Source organism: Eleutherodactylus coqui, chromosome 8 (genome assembly GCF_035609145.1).
Source record: "Eleutherodactylus coqui strain aEleCoq1 chromosome 8, aEleCoq1.hap1, whole genome shotgun sequence".
Lineage (NCBI taxonomy): Eukaryota > Metazoa > Chordata > Amphibia > Anura > Eleutherodactylidae > Eleutherodactylus > Eleutherodactylus coqui.
This window is the reverse complement of record NC_089844.1, coordinates 200993769-201011338: the sequence shown is the minus strand read 5'-3', so window position 1 is coordinate 201011338 and position 17570 is coordinate 200993769. Positions and strand designations below refer to the sequence as shown.

Sequence of the window (17570 nt, the reverse complement as noted above, 5' to 3'; positions counted from 1 at the left end):
GTGGCAGGAGGTCAGTGGGGCAATCATATGGTCAGTATTGCAGCAGGAGGTCAGTGGGCCAGTCATATGGTGTGTATGGTGGTAGGAGGTCTGTGGGGCAATCATATGGTCTGTATGGTGGCGGGAGGTCAGTGGGGCAGTCATATGGTCTGCATGGCGGAGGGGTCTCTGCATGCACAGTGTATTGTGGAGGTAATGTATCCATTGTTCCCATATAATCTTATTTCCCCCTATTTATACTTGAGTGATGTATTATATATAAGGGATGCACTATATACACGGTGCAGACAGGATCGCTGAGCAGAAGAACGATTTATAAAAAATCACTGATTACAGTTGTGTTTGTATTAGTTTGTAATCAGTATCTTCTACCACCAGGTGGCGACATTGCACTGCTGAGGCACTCACTAGTACAATGCAATGGTGTGTTGCTGCCACCTAGTGTTTCTACACGGAATGTGGATTGTGTTTAATATATTACCGTGTATTTAATGTCAAAGCTGTTCTACAGGTCCCTCCCCTTTATGATGGCTCCTCCCCTTTGTAGAGGCTGCACCCCTCCATTTATGCATAGGAATTATCAAACAATTTTGTCCTGTCAACAGTAGTTCACATTCTTGTAGTTTATAACTGTTTTGTCCTTACCATCATGTAAGTCATTTTTGCAGGAGGTGGCAGGAGGTCTGTGGGGGACTCATATGGTGTGTATGGTGGCAGGATGTCAGTGGGGCAGTCATATGGTCAGTATTGCAGCAGGAGGCAAACGAGGCAGTCATATGGTGTGTATGGTGGCAGGAGGTCAGTGGGGCAGTCATATGGTCTGTATGGTGGCAGGACGTCAGTGGGGCAGTCATATGGTCTCTATGGTGGCAGGGGGTCAGTGGGGCAGTGATATGGTCTGTATGATAGCAGGAGGTCAGTTGGGCAGTCATATGGTCAGTATTGCAGCAGGAGGTCAGTGGGGCAGTCATATGGTGTGTATGGTGGCAGGAGGTCAGTGGGGCAGTCATATAGTCAGTATTGCAGCAGGTCGTCAGTGGGGTAGTCATATGGTGTGTATGGTGGCAGGAGGTCAGTGGGGCAGTGATATTTTGTGTATGGTGGCAGGAGGTCAGTGGGGCAGTCATATGGTCAGTATTGCAGCAGGAGGTCAGTGGGGCAGTCATATGGTCAGTATTGCAGCAGGAGGTCAGTGGGGCAGTCATATGGTCAGTATTGCAGCAGGAGGTCAGTGGGGCAGGCATATGGTCTGTATGGTGGCAGGAGGTCAGTGGGGCAGTCATATGGTCTGTATGGTGGCAGAAGATCAATGGGGCAGTGATATGGTCTGTATGTTGGCAGGAGGTCATTGGGGCAGTCTTATGGTCAGTATTGCAGCAGGAGGTCAGTCATATGGTGTGTATGGTGGCAGGAGGTCAGAAGGGCAGTCATATGGTGTGTATGGTGGCAGGAGGTCAGAAGGGCAGTCATATGCTCTGTATGGTGGCAGGAGGTCAGTGGGGCAGTCGTATGGTCAGTATGGTGGCAGGAGGTCAGTGGGGCAGTCATATGGTCTTTATGGTAGCAGGAGATCAGTGGGACAGTCATATGGTCTTTATGGTAGCAGGAGGTCAGTGGGGCAGTCATTTGGTCTGTATGGTGGAAGGAGGTCAGTGGGGCAGTCATATGGTCATTATTGCAGCACGAGGTGTGTGGAGCAGTCATATGGTGTGTATGGTGGCAGGAGGTCAGTGGGGCAGGCATATGTTCAGTATTGCAGCAGGAGGTCAGTGGGGCAGTCATATGGTCAGTATTGCAGCAGGAGGTCAGTCATATGGTCTGTATGGTGGCGGGAGGTCAGTGGGGCAGGCGTATGGTCTGTATGGTGGCAGGAGGTTAGTGGGGCAGTCATATGGTCTGTATGGTGGCAGGAGATCAATGGGGCAGTGATATGGTCTGTATGGTGGCAGGAGGTCATTGGGGCAGTCTTATGGTCAGTATTGCAGCAGGAGGTCAGTGGGGCAGTCATATGGTGTGTATGGTGGCAGGAGGTCAGAAGGGCAGTCGTATGGTGTGTATGGTGGCAGGAGGTCAGTGGGGCAGTCATATGGTCTGTATGGTGGCAGGAGGTCAGTGGGGCAGTCATATGGTCTGTATGGTGGCAGGAGGTCAATGGGGCAGTCATATGGTCTTTATGGTAGCAGGAGATCAGTGGGGCAGTCATATGGTCTTTATGGTAGCAGGAGGTCAGTGGGGCAGTCATTTGGTCTGTATGGTGGAAGGAGGTCAGTGGGGCAGTCATATGGTCATTATTGCAGTAGGAGGTGTGTGGAGCAGTCATATGGTGTGTATGGTGGCAGGAGGTCAGTGGGGCAGGCATATGTTCAGTATTGCAGCAGCAGGTCAGTATTGCAGCAGGACTTCAGTGGGGCAGTCATATGGTCTGTATGGTGGCGGGAGGTCAGTGGGGCAGGCGTATGGTCTGTATGGTGGCAGGAGGTTAGTGGGGCAGTCATATGGTCTGTTTGGTGGCAGGAGATCAATGGGGCAGTGATATGGTCTGTATGGTGGCAGGAGGTCATTGGGGCAGTCTTATGGTCAGTATTGCAGCAGGAGGTCAGTGGGGCAGTCATATGGTGTGTATGGTGGCAGGAGGTCAGAAGGGCAGTCATATGGTGTGTATGGTGGCAGGAGGTCAGAAGGGCAGTCATATGGTCTGTATGGTGGCAGGAGGTCAGTAGGGCAGTCATATGGTCTGTATGGTGGCAGGAGGTCAGTGGGGCAGTCATATGGTCAGTATGGTGGCAGGAGGTCAGTGGGGCAGTCATATGGCCTTTATGGTAGCAGGAGATCAGTGGGACAGTCATATGGTCTTTATGGTAGCAGGAGGTCAGTGGGGCAGTCATTTGGTCTGTATGGTGGAAGGAGGTCAGTGGGGCAGTCATATGGTCATTATTGCAGTAGGAGGTGTGTGGAGCAGTCATATGGTGTGTATGGTGGCAGGAGGTCAGTGGGGCAGGCATATGTTCAGTATTGCAGCAGGAGGTCAGTATTGCAGCAGGACTTCAGTGGGGCAGTCATATGGTCTGTATGGTGGCGGGAGGTCAGTGGGGCAGGCGTATGGTCTGTATGGTGGCAGGAGATCAATGGGGCAGTGATATGGTCTGTATGGTGGCAGGAGGTCATTGGGGCAGTCTTATGGTCAGTATTGCAGCAGGAGGTCAGTGGGGCAGTCATATGGTGTGTATGGTGGCAGGAGGTCAGAAGGGCAGTCATATGGTGTGTATGGTGGCAGGAGGTCAGAAGGGCAGTCATATGGTCTGTATGGTGGCAGGAGGTCAGTAGGGCAGTCATATGGTCTGTATGGTGGCAGGAGGTCAGTGGGGCAGTCATATGGTCAGTATGGTGGCAGGAGGTCAGTGGGGCAGTCATATGGCCTTTATGGTAGCAGGAGATCAGTGGGACAGTCATATGGTCTTTATGGTAGCAGGAGGTCAGTGGGGCAGTCATTTGGTCTGTATGGTGGAAGGAGGTCAGTGGGGCAGTCATATGGTCATTATTGCAGCAGGAGGTGTGTGGAGCAGTCATATGGTGTGTATGGTGGCAGGAGGTCAGTGGGGCAGGCATTTTGGTCAGTATTGCAGCAGGAGGTCAGTGGGGCAGTCATATTGTGAGGGGTTAATTCGTGTTTATGCTTTTCTAAAGAGAAAGATAAGTGTATTTCATCTTCTTAAGCTTAACCACAAATACATGTAAGGGTTGACGCTTTTAAAATGGACTACAAAGGCTCCATTTTGTCTCTTTGCTTGTCTGCTATAATACACATATATTTTGTATTAATTTCAACTTTCACTTGAGAAAAATGTTAGATTGCAGTTAGAATGATCCACCTGGAAATATTAATTGGATTACCACTAGGTTTCTGTCCTGTTCTTATCTTTAAACAATTCTAGTTGAAACTAACAAGCTTACAGGAATGTACCTCCCGATTACACCTACACAGAGGAAGACATACTGATAAGAGGCTGAGATGTTTTAAATCAATACATGTGCTTATTAATTGTAATTGTATCTGGCATAAAGCCACTTGCTTCATAGAAATGTATGAAGATTGAATACATTGTACATTAAACAGGCATTTCTTTGGTTAAAACATACGGTGTGGTATCCATTGAACTCCTCAGAGTATACTCGCAAGATTCAAACAGATTGGGAAGCAGACAGCATCAGCTGACGGGTCCTCTTGTGACCCCCCTAACATTACTTGGCGCCAGAACGTGGGGCAAAAGTTAACTTCTTACCTGCAGCCGATACCTGACGACCCTACCTGCCGACCAGCTGGACCAGAGGCCACGGGACCCCAGATCTACAAAACACCGGTGTAAGGTAAGCCCTTGACTTACCACTTCAGCTCTGGGCTCCCCTGACTTCGGTAACGTGTTGACAGGAGGTGAGTCGCTGCATCTTTATAGGACGCTACTGCCTGTTATTTACGGTGTTCTTAGTAACCGTGCTAGACGGAAGAACCCTTGTGTGTATATTGCCATGCTGTCTGCTGTAGAAATTATTGCTTTTTGCCGCACTCATAATGTTAGCTGTAATTTGTAATAAGATTACTAAAAGCCGCCCAGCAAGGCAAGCTGTGGTCCTTCCTCTATCCCCGTAAGAAGTAAAGATATTGCGAATGAATATCCTGCCTGTTGCGGACGTAGCAGAAGGGACTGAAAAGTCCATAAGTATTTCTGCCAGTTGCGGACTCGCAGAAGAGAAGTATCCTGCCAATACTTGGCAGGAGGGCCCTAAATAAATATCCTGCCCGTTGCGGACGTGGCAGAAGGGACTGAAAAGTCCATAAGTATCCTGCCAGTTGCGGACTCGGCAGTAGGGACAATAGTGGTAAATCGAGAGCTAAGTCCATAGTTAGAATGGGGTCCGACCAGTCTCAGACTTTCTTGACACCCATTGAAATAATAAGATTGGGGAAAGGGAAGGACATTTGTAGGCAAGCCTATAAAATATATCAACAGATAGGACTTAAAAAGAACAGACAATATAGAAAACAGCTAGAGAATGTAGTAAGTTGTTGAGAAAAGCAGGTGTTTAGAATTTTGGGAACCTTAGACCAACGAGTTTGGGAAAGATTCAGAGATAGTCAAAGGTTGGATAAAAGTAAGCTAGACAGATGGATTGAGGCAAGTGTAGATACGGCAGTTATCAGAGAAAGGGAATCCTTTATAGCATGGGTCCCCAACTCCAGTCCTCAGGGACCACCAACAGGTCATGTTTTCAGGATATCCTATGGTAATAACACCTGTGGCAATGTCTGAGGCACCGACAATAATTACATCACCTGTGCAACACTGAGGAAATCCTGAAAACATGACCTGTTGGTGGTCCCTGAGGACTGGAGTTGGGGAACCCTGCTTTATAGTCTGTGTTCCTTTGGGACATAAAGCAAGTTCATGCAGAATCTGTTGACAATTATGTGACAAATAACCATCATTGTTTGTCTTGTATGTCTTGATGTTATGTAATCTAATCTTTGTTGTACGTCTTAGTCTCCGTCATACAAGTGTAAGAAAGTGTAAGAAAGTTATACCCTCCTCACGGCTGTGGGGGCTTTTAAGAATACAAGGGTTAAAAATGCTGCCATGTCAAAAGCGCTTAGCATGTTGTCTTTTCTATGTGTTTAACTATTCCCCTGCCGTCCGTGTTTGATAGTCTGTGCAGAGAAATATACCTCTTGTTGTTGCTAATGATTGGTGTTGTTTGGAGTCTGAATGTTCTGGCCACTTTCTAGAGTCTTGGTTGTTGTTCTATTTCATAGAGAGATAAAATTCAAGGTCATAGAAAGAAAGATGTTGATGAAATAAGAAACTTGTAATGAATTACATAAATTAATTGTCTTGAAAGTGGAAAGCATGTAGGGATTTTGAGGTATGTTTTTGCTTTTTGGGTAAATGTCAGTTCTGTGATTGGTTGGATGTCTGTATCACTGCTGAATGCTGTTAGTACTGTACTGTCTCTGAGAGAATGTTCTGCAGGGGCTTGTTGTAATTCATGTCTTTTGTTATTTGTACTGATATCTTACAAGCCTTATCTGCATCCATCAAATTCTCACCAGATGGATCGGTACTAGAGATGAGCGAACGTACTCGTCCGAGCTTGATACTCGTTCGAGTATTAGCGTGTTCGAGATGCTCGTTACTAGAGGCGAGCACCACTCGATGTTCGAGTTACTTTCACTTTCATCTCTGAGACGTTAGCGCGCTTTTCTGGCCAATAGAAAGACAGGGAAGGCATTACAACTTCCCCCTGGGACGTTTAAGCCCTATACCACCCCCCTGCAGTGAGTGGCTGGCGAGATCAGGTGTCACCCGAGTATATAAATCGGCCCCTCCCGCGGCTCGCCACAGATGCATTCTGACGTAGCTCAGGGAAAGTGCTGCTGATGGTGGAGCTGCTATAGGGAGAGTGTTAGGAGTGATTTTAGGCTTCAAGAACCCCAACGGTCCTTCTTAGGGCCACATCTGACTGTGTGCAGTACTGTTGAGGCTGCTTTTTGCAGTGTTGCACTTTTTTTTTTTTTTTGTATATCGGCCATGCAGAGCATTGCGTCCTAAGTCTGCAGTAATTTTACATAGTCCAGGGCCAGTAGTGGTGAGGCAGGGACAGTGAAAGTGATATACTGTGTATATAGGCAGTGGGCTTTTCCAAAAACATTTGTGAAAAAACATTCTATTTGGGCTGCTGTGACCGTCCTGAGTGTACTGCGTCTCTGCTGGGGGTAGTAGTCCTAATTAATACGCAGCCAGCTAAGTGTTAGAGCAGGCTTGCGCAAAATTCTTTCCTGGCTCTGCTGTGCGTTACACATCACCGCTGTCATCCTGTCCAGAGGGAAACAGTCTGCAGTAATTTTACATAGTATAGGGCCAGTAGTGCTGAGGCAGGGACAGTGAAAGAGATATACTGTCTATATAGGCAGTGGACTTGTTCCAAAGAATTTGGGGAAAAAAAATCTATTTGGGCTGCCTGTGACCGTCCTCAGTGTACTGCGTCTCTGCTGGGGGTAGTAGTCCTAATTAATAAGCAGCCAGCTAAGTGTTACAGCAGGCTTGCGCAAAATTCTTTCCTGGCTCTGCTGTGCGTTCCGTAAACGAAGTCAGCCTCCAACCACAGGCCAATAAGCGGCACATTTAATTACAGCATTCTGTTTCTGCACTACTGGTAATACACCATGCTGAGGGGTAGGGGCAGGCCTAGAGGACGTGGACGCGGGCGAGGACGCGGAGGCCCAAGTCAGGGTGTGGGCACAGGCCGAGCTCCTGATCCAGGTGTATCGCAGCCGACTGCTGCGGGATTAGGAGAGAGGCACGTTTCTGGCGTCCCCACATTCATCTCACAATTAATGGGTCCACGCGGTAGACCTTTATTAGAAAATGAGCAGTGTGAGCAGGTCCTGTCGTGGATGGCAGAAAGTGCATCCAGCAATCTATCGACCACCCAGAATTCTGCGCCGTCCACTGCTGCAACTCTGAATCCTCTGGCTGCTGCTCCTCCTTCCTCCCAGCCTCCTCACTCTATTACAATGACACATTCCGAGGAGCAGGCAGACTCCCAGGAACTGTTCTCGGGCCCCTGCCCAGAATGGGCGGCAATGGTTCCGAATCCTCTCCCACTGGAGGAGTTTGTCGTGACCGATGCCCAACCTTTGGAAAGTTCCCGGGGTCCGGGGGATGAGGCTGGGGACTTCCGGCAACTGTCTCAAGAGCTTTCAGTGGGTGAGGAGGACGATGACGATGAGACACAGTTGTCTATCACTCAGGTAGTAGTAATTGGAGTAAGTCCGAGGGAGAAGCGCACAGAGATTCGGAGGAAGAGCAGCAGGACGATGAGGTGACTGACCCCACCTGGTTTGCTACGCCTACTGAGGACAGGTCTTCAGAGGGGGAGGCAAGGGCAGCAGCAGGGCAGGTTGCAAGAGGCAGTGCGGTGGCCAGGGGTAGAGGCAGGGCTAGACCGAATAATCCACCAACTGTTTCCCAAAGCGCCCCCTCGCGCCATGCCACCCTGCAGAGGCCGAGGTGCTCAAAGGTCTGGCAGTTTTTCACTGAGAGTGCAGACGACCGACGAACAGTGGTGTGCAACCTTTGTCGCGCCAAGATCAGCCAGGGAGCCACCACCACCAGCATGCGCAGACATATGATGGCCAAGCACCCCACAAGGTGGGACGAAGGCCGTTCACCGCCTCCGGTTTGCACCGCTGCCTCTCCCCCTGTGCCCCAACCTGCCACTGAGATCCAACCCCCCTCTCAGGACACAGGCACTACCGTCTCCTGGCCTGCACCCACACCCTCACCTCCGCTGTCCTCGGCCCCATCCACCAATGTCTCTCAGCGCACCGTCCAGCCGTCGCTAGCGCAAGTGTTGGAGCGCAAGCGCAAGTACGCCGCCACGCACCCGCACGCTCAAGCGTTAAACGTGCACATAGGCAAATTTATCAGCCTGGAGATGCTGCCGTATAGGCCTGTGGAAACAGAGGCTTTCAAAGGTATGATGGCGGCGGCGGCCCCGCGCTACTTAGTTCCCAGTCGCCACTACTTTTCCCGATGTGCCGTCCCAGCCCTGCACGACCACGTCTCCCGCAACATTGTACGCGCCCTCACCAACGCGGTTACTGCCAAGGTCCACTTAACAACGGACACGTGGACAAGCACAGGCGGGCAGGGCCACTATATCTCCCTGACGGCACATTGGGTGAATTTAGTGGAGGCTGGGAAAGAGTCAGAGCCTGGGACCGCTCACGTCCTACCCACCCCCAGAATTGCGGGCCCCAGCTCGGTGGTGGTATCTGCGGCGGTGTATGCTTCCTCCACTAAACCACCCTCCTCCTCCTCCTCCTACGCAACCTCTGTCTCGCAATCAAGATGTGTCAGCAGCAGCACGTCGCCAGGAGTCGGTGTCGCGCGGCGTGGCAGCACAGCGGTGGGCAAGCGTCAGCAGACCGTGCTGAAACTACTCAGCTTAGGAGAGAAGAGGCACATGGCCCACGAACTGCTGCAGGGTCTGACAGAGCAGACCGACCGCTGGCTTGCGCCGCTGAGCCTCCAACCGGGCATGTTCGTGTGTGACAACGGTCGTAACCTGGTGCCGCCATTGACTTGAATGGGTTTGTTTGCATAAATGCATCTGGTGTCCACGGGCGTGATGCTGGCGGTAAATCGCTGGCAAATCACGCTGTCTGAAGCTTTCGCGAATAGTTGTGATTCTCCATGGTCAGCCTAGCTGTCAGATAGGTTGACAGGGGAGATCCGTCTACCGTTTCCTGCGGCGACCGCAATGCCCGTGGACAGGCAGCCTAAGCTGCTTGACACATGGTGATTTCCACACTGGTGTGGAAGACTGGGGCAGGCAGAATAGAGAAGCTTCCTGGTCTGGGTCGGGTGCAGGGGCTATTTAGGAGGCTGTCGGCAGGGCGGGTTTCCCTAGGATGGGTGCAGGGGCTACTTAAGCCCCCGGCAGGGCAGGTGCCTTCTGGATGGCTGCAGGAGCTACTCGGGAGGCTGCCGGCAGGGCGGGTTCCTCCTGGTCAGCTGCTGAGCACCCTTGGCGGTGAGTGACATGCCAGCCGTTTCCTCCAGTACGGCTGAGCTGTGTCCATGGTGTGCTTGATGGCAGGAGACGTACCTGGCTTGGTGTGGAATTATCTCTCTAGCATAACTGCACTTAACAACAAAAGTTACAGACTGTTTTCAATAACTGAAGTCGTAGAGCAGTAACCCATGACTATTGGCACCGTGCACAGTGTCAATTCCCACAACTCCTCTAATTACCATTGACAACGGGGACCTTCACATGACCATGCTCAATAGATGTTGACTCTTTACAGGTACCACTTGGGTGAGCAAGGTTGTGGACTTAATGCTCCAAAATGGAGATGTTGCAAAAAGCCAACGTGGAGCCATATTTGAGCGGGTGCCCTTTCTGGAGTATGCGGTGCCTGACATGTCGTCAGGTAAGTGGTGCCAATAAAGTTATTTTACAGTGTTTTTTGGGGTTTGAATTTCCCAATAAATGAGCAGGTAACACCAAAACCTTAATGAACCATCGGCCTTGTAGGAGTCCATGTCTTATGTTGTCATCACATTCCTTCATACATAAGTCCAACTTGTCACCTCTTCCTCAGGAACGGAGATCCTTGATGCTATGGACTCTCCCCGCGTGATTAAAACTCATTTACCCGTGCACCTCCTGCCAAGCAGCTTCTGGTAGAAGAAGTCCAAGGTAGTGAGTTCTTTGTAGACCACAGCTGATCTCACTGGAGTCTGGTTTGATATGGAGTCTTGATTTCCTTCACTTTGGTGTGAATCCCCGTTTTTCCTCCCCTTATAGCCAGGCCTTTTACATTTTCCCTCCCATGCTATAATGGCTGGCCTATAACTCTTGCTGTAGTTCTTGATTTATCAGTATAGAAGGCTTGTATGATGAGGTCTACCTCTCTCTAGATAACAGGCTGGTCCATATAACAGGTCGGTCTTTCCTTCTTTACAGCCTGATTCTTTTGCTATCTGTCTTCCCTTAGAACCTGGTCTGTTTTTTTGCAGTGCCTATTGGAAGAGTCTGGTCCATTTCTTGCTTGAGCAAAATCTGTCTTGTAGAGTTTGGTCCCCCTACTACAATGTATCCAGGTCTATTGGACTTGCTGTAGAACCTAATCTGCCTACTTGCCTGCAAACAGCCTATATAAAGAGTTGCACAGTCTCTTTTTCCCTTTAAAGCAGGGGTGTCAAACTCCTTTTCACCGAGGGCCACATCAGGCTTATAGTGACCTTCAAAGGGCCGATTGTAAGACAGTATAGTGAGGTCCTGTTCACACCAGCGTATTTGCGTACAAAATGTGCAGTGAATAGAAGCCATTGATTTCAATGAGTCATTCACATGAATATAGATTTTCACAAAGCATGACCTATTATGTTACATACTACGTACCGCAATAGGCCATTAAAGTGAATGGGCCGCGCAAATACATGGTGAATGCGCAGGAAACCTGTGTATTCACTGCTTATTTGCGCACCATTTCAGTGGGCCCATCTGCGTGTTTTTTTTTTCTCTATTGTGGAAATACGCAGTGTATTTGTACGACCGAAACACTATTACGCCCTCGTGAACGAGCCCTAATGGTGACACACTCACCTCCCTCTCCCCCCTATAGTGGTCGCAGTAGTCATAGTGACTCTCATAGTAGCCCCAGTAGTAACAGGGTACCCCCACAGTAATAGTAACCCCCCATAGTAATAAATCCCCGTCAGTAATATTAACCCCATAACAATATTAACCCCAACCCATATACTTCCTCCTTGCTGTCAGCACCGCTCCTCCTCTGCTCGCGCTGAGCCTGGATGCACACTGACGTCAGCGTGTAGCCTGGCACACTTCCTCCCTGAGTCCTCTCCTGCGGAACTGAGGAGCAGAGGACTCAGGGGAGGAGGATCCTGCCTGCACACTGACGTCAGAGTGTGCGCCAGAATCAGCGCTGCCAACGTGATTTCCAGTGGGGAGCTACAGCACCCCAGCTGGTAATCACTACAGTGGTGAGCGTCTGTCGGCACGCCGCGAGCCACATAAAATGAGGCAGCGGTCCTTGTGTTTGATACCTGTGCCTTAAAGGCACTGTTTTGTTTTGTTTTTTGCTTCTCCAACTTACAAAAAATCTTAACTCTTATTTTTCCAACAATGTGGCTGTCTGAGGGCTTATTTTTGTGGGGCAAGTTATATTTTTCAATTCTACTATTTTTAATGTATCATTCACATTAATGTAAACATTTATATATGGTGTAAAATGGAAGAAGACACTATTTCAATATCTTTGGTGGGAGGGAATTGTTTTTACAGTGTACACACAGCGGCAAAAATTACATGATAACTTTATTCCATGGGTCAGTAGGATTACGACGATACCAAATTTATACATATATAATTTTATTTTTTATTTTTTTTTACGACTTTTTGATCACTTCATTAAGTTTCTACTTGGAGATGGGATGACCAATAGAAGTGCAATTTTGCCTTTTTTTATTTATTAGTATTTAAATGTTTATTATGTTCACCATGTAGTGTTGATGTGAGGAGAGAGAACCGACCCCAACTTCTTAAAAAAAAAAAAAGCAGGTACCCATTCACAATACAGGTGTTTTTCTATGCGGCCATCCGACTCTAGGATCACCGCACAGAGGTGCTTGATTGTGACACCCATGCGTATGTGGGGTGTATCTAGGCTAAGCCTTTTCTGGAGTAACTGCCTGCCAAAGAGTCTGTGGGGGGACTCCTTACCCCCCCCCCTCCTCCTCCTCCTCTGGACTGTATTGATCCTGTGTATCCTCCCTACCTCTGAGCTATAGCCTGTCAGTACGTCAAGTGACTTGTACCTGTAATACCTGTTCAAGTCTTTTTTCAGGTAAAAGTTATACTGGGCCTTAACTGTTCCTAAGGACTCGAGGTTATATATCTATATCTTTCTCTGTGTTTATTACTCCGCCGCATAGAATAATGGTATGTGGGAAAGGTTGCATCACAAGTGATATCTACTACAACACCCACACACACCACTATCATCCCCTTTATTGGCACTCCCAGCCAAAGGAGTGTTGAAGCCTGGCATGCAATCTACACTGGCCTTGGCAGCATGTCATCCCTCCGGGACCAGAGCATGGCGAGTGACACGTCAGCACTTAACCTTCCCAGCTCTTCACGTTAGCCAGGTGCCCAGGGTCACCCCTCTGGAGTGTTGCACAATCTCATCACTGTGGAGCCATTCGGGACACCCTAATGCCGATTGGGTCATTTGAATTCCGCTGTCAAAAGTGGTGTGACTGCTGCTTGCAGTTGTTGTGGATGGTGTCAGAGGCAGTTGGCCCTCGCTGTGTATGGAGCAGGATGGGCTCACCATTCATACAAACCCTGCTGCTGCTGGGCGTCTATGTATGCCATCTAGTGTCAAGGAGTTAAGGTGGTCATACACGTTCAATAGCTTTCTCCCCTCCTGTAGACCCTGATCACCCCCTGCTCCTATACCCAGGGCCATCTCTCTTGCGTAGAGCCTGGTTCATAAATCAATGTGTTCCCTCATCAGGCCGATCACATCTCTATCTCTAGTTCGCCCTCCTTTCATGGCAGAATCAGTAACTTCTTGTCGCCTTTTCTCCCTGCAGATAATTTACGTGGCTCGGAACCCTAAGGATGTATTTGTGTCATATTATCACTCTTATCGCATGTCCTATGTGCACCCAGATCCGGGGACGCTTGAAGAATATCCAGAAGATCCTAAAAGGAACAGGTACAAGTAATGTATCCTCTCATTATGCTGGTAGCATAAGGGTTAACTCCTATAGGGGTCTGTAGTAGGGGAACTGGACTGCAGCCTTCTCTGGTGCAAGGAAATGCTTCCTCTACCAAACACATACCAGTTACTAAACCGGTGGTCTGCAGCCTGTGAGACCCCCGCTGTTATAGAATTACGACCCTCAGCAGGCACCTTCTAGATGTCCTGTCCATGCTCATACTTGTCCTTTCTCCCATAGTTGCCTTTGGGCCATGGAGTGACCATGTGAAGTGCTGGTGGAAGATCAGACAGCAGAAGGACGTCCTCTACCTGTTCTACGAGGACCTGTTAGAGGTAGCAATAGATATTTACTCATCCTAGGTATCCATTGTGGATTAGATCCGAGTGCAGAGCACCCTGGAAATGACCAAGATAATGTTCACTTTATATTAGACAGACGGGGGTTAGCCAAATCAGTAGCTATATTGTGCACACCAGGGGCCGATTACGGTTACCAAGGGTCTTGGCCTGTCTGGAAACTGTGGACCCCCAAGGAGTCTAAAGTTCTATAATAATCTGATATTTACTACAGAGACAATACCAGAACCAAGCTCATTCCATAGATACGATAACAGAACCAAGATATCTACATACCAACCTCTAAACAAGAAAAAAAGGACCCACCATGATCACATAGTATCACCATATAGTAACTAATACCACCATAGTGTTACTAAAGTAAGACCACTGCAAAGATCAGTACTGCTAATAGTGAAACTATATAAGAGCCAAATAATACCGCCATACTGTTACTGAGAAAAATACTATACAAAGACCAATATTGCCGCTATATAGTGGTAGATATCTGCTCTAGACAGGCTCTCTGCAGACCATATCAGTAATTACAGTACCGTTACCTCTAATGATAACAGGTTATGTCCTCTCTGACTGGAGTTGTTCACTTTCCCTTTTCTTCTCCATCCGACCCAGAATACCAAGATGACTTTACCAATTCCCCATAATGTCCCCTCTGTGGCCCTGCTTCCTAGTAGTGTCCCTTCTAAGGCCCAGCTTCTTATTAATGCCCAAATTTGTAATATTGCCCCATCTATGGCCCTAATTCCTAGTTGTCCCCACTGTGGCCCCAGTTACTACTAGTGTCCCCTCTGTGGCCCCATCTGCTTATAGTGCCCCTTCTTTGATTCTGCTTACTAAAGTGCCCAGCCACCACCCAATACAGGCTTCAGCCTAACAATCCCACATGCGTTGCACTGTCTGTTGCTTGATGCTGAGCGCTCTATGTAGAGTTTAACATGTCTCCTCTCTCCCGTCTCCTGCGGTCAGTACAGTGACCCAGGAAGCAGCAATGTTATAGCACCCCTGCTGCGCAGTATGAAGGTACATTTAGTCACCGAGTAACCTTTGGTTTCATAGAATTGCACAGTCCCTGTTAGTAGTGATGGGCCGGCCGCTAACGAGCCGGCTCCTGTAAGTAAACGATGGGGGTGGGGGAAGTAGGACTTCATAGAGCGGTGCCACACACCCATAGATGCCGCTCTAAGCCCACATAACCTGCAATGATGACAGTTTTTTCGCTTTTTGCTGAGCCAGATCATTTAGCTCAGTTCAACAAGAAGAAGACGCTCACTGTTCAACTAGTCCCAACTGGGGTCATTGCTGCGCAGAAGAGAATTTCAAGTTATCCACTAACCACATGATAGGGAATAACTGATTAATGGGGGTCTCACCTCAATCTTGAGAACAGGACTCCCATGTCCTGCTCTCCTGTCCTTATGGGGATCGCTTCTCTCCCCGCAGTGACGTCACTCTGAATGCAGCATTGGCTGCTCATGTGCGGTCAGTACTCCATTCACTTCAATGGGGCTGATGGAAATACCCGAGCGAGAAGTGAATGTATCACTGGTATACTTATATGACCAGCGCTTCATTCAGTCTCTTCCTTACTGGGGGGTGCAGTAACATCGCACTGAGGAGGATGGGGGACATGAGACCCATCGATCAGCAAGTTACACTTTGCCCTGTGGATAGGGAATAACTTGAAATTCTTGTACAGCTCCTTTAATGATACTCTACAAATTCTGTGCAACTTTCTTACCCTTGACGTACCCTTGGATGAGGGGTTGAGGCGGTTTTCTAAACTTCTCCATCTGCTTGGTACAGGACTCAAAACGTGAGATCAGGAAGGTGATGAAGTACATGGGGAAGTATCTACCTGAGGATGTTCTGGAGAAGATCCACCAGCGTACAACCTTCAAGACCATGAAGGAAAACCACATGGCCAACTACAGCTCCATCCCGACCCATGTTATGGACCACGAGGTCTCTCCTTTCATGAGGAAAGGTACCGTCTATTTCCGCGTTACTATTAACTACTGATAGCGTGTTACTTATGGTCACTAAATCCTGCACTTCTGCCTTTCTAGGAATTTGCGGCGACTGGAAGAACCATCTCACTGTGGCTCACAATGAATTACTTGATGCCTGTTATAAGAGGGAGATGTCTGACACCGACCTGACCTTCCGCTTCGAGGTCTGAGTCAATGACCTGCTGACTGTCTCGCTTCCATTCCCAGTCTCTGCCCGCATTGCACATGGACAGACATCCTAAATACTATTACTGCCCCATGACTTCTTATCACCTTTTCTTCTGTATTTACCCCGTTCCAAAAATAAAGACATTTCATGATTTATAGCAGTGGAGGAATACGTCTTCTGGCAGGTAAATGGCAGCCAATTTGTGTACGGGTCATTACTTAAAGTCTAGGCTGGGGGCGAGGAGGTAACAGTGCTGTCGGGCTTTCGGCACCTTAATGACCCCCACACCTGATTAGGTCTGTAGTGGAGATTACCTTCATCATTAATACACGCACTAGCTGTCTGATGCTGCGTGCGATGTGCACCGTATAGCTTTTTTACTCCTCCTCCTGGCTCCAGTGCTCGGAGTACAGCGAGTACCGGGGAGAGGAGGAGTAACGAAGCTATGCGTGTAACATTGCCAGACTGCTATTGTGTGTATTAATGATGAAGGTAATCTCCACCATGGATCAGATACCAGTTCTGGGGTGATAAAGGGAGTTCTGTTACTAGATGGGGCCACACAGAGGGTCCAATTATTAGGTGGGGCCACTAAGGGTGGATCTACGTAGCGGGATCCCTTTTACTAGATGGGCCTACACAGAGGGTCCAATTATTAGGCGGGACCACAGAGGGTGTCTCATTATAAAGGTGGGTCTACATAGTGGGATCTTTATTACCAAGTGGGGCCACATAGGGGATCCCTATTCCCGAGTGTCAGGAAACTACTGAATGTATGAATATTTAGATTCAATTTCATTTTAATTCCTTCAGTCAGGAGTATACAGTGTGTGATTCTTTCAGACATGACTTCTGAACCATCATTGTTGTGGACCGAGAGCCAAGGCAGATAGTCGTGTCTGGGGAGAGGTATTTATTGGTGTATGCACACACCAGAATCAACATGTTGAGTGTGTAGTTTGAGATATATCTTGTCTTGGGTAGAGAGACGTACAATGGATGGGGGTAAGTGGTGAGTCCCTATTACCTAGTGGGGCCATGCATAGGGGGGTAGTCCCTATTACCCAGTAGGGCCATGCATATGGTGAAGGGGGGTCCCTGTTATCGAGTGGGGCAATACATTGGGGGGGGGGGGGAGACCCTATTACCGAGTGGGGCCATGCATATGGGAGGGGAAACCCTATTACTGAGTGGGGCAATGCATATGGGAGGGGAGACCATATCACTGAGTAGGGCCATGCGTGGAGGGAGTCCCTATTACGAGTTGGGCTATGCATGGGGGCAGGGAAGTCCCTATTACCGAGTGGGGGCATGCATGGGTGGGTGTCCCTATCACCTAGTGGGGCCTACATATAGGGGAGGGAGGGGAGGAGTCCCTATTACCGAGTGGGGCCATGCATATGGGGGGGATGTAAGTCCCTATTACCGAGTTGGGTCATTCAGGGGGTAAGGGGGAAGTCCCTATTATCTAGTGGGGCCATGCATACGGGGGAGAGGGGGGAGGGAGTTCCTTTTACCAAGTTGGGTTTTGCATATGGGGGTGGGGGAGTCCCTAATAATGAGTTGGGTCATTTATGAGGGGTAAGGGGGGTGTCCCTATTACCGAGTGGGGCCATGCATATGGGGGGTGGGGGTGAAGAGTCCCTATTACAGAGTTGGGTCATTAATGGGTGGTAAGGGGGGGGGGGAGTCCCTATTACTGAATGGAGCCATGCAT

At 48.9% G+C, this 17570-nt stretch overlaps 1 pseudogene; it reads left to right on the top strand.

Moving 5' to 3' along the window:
• LOC136577352 (sulfotransferase 1A1-like) overlaps positions 1-15913 on the top strand; it is a 38927-nt pseudogene extending 23014 nt beyond the window's left edge.
• Positions 15914-17570: the final 1657 nt, after the last annotated feature.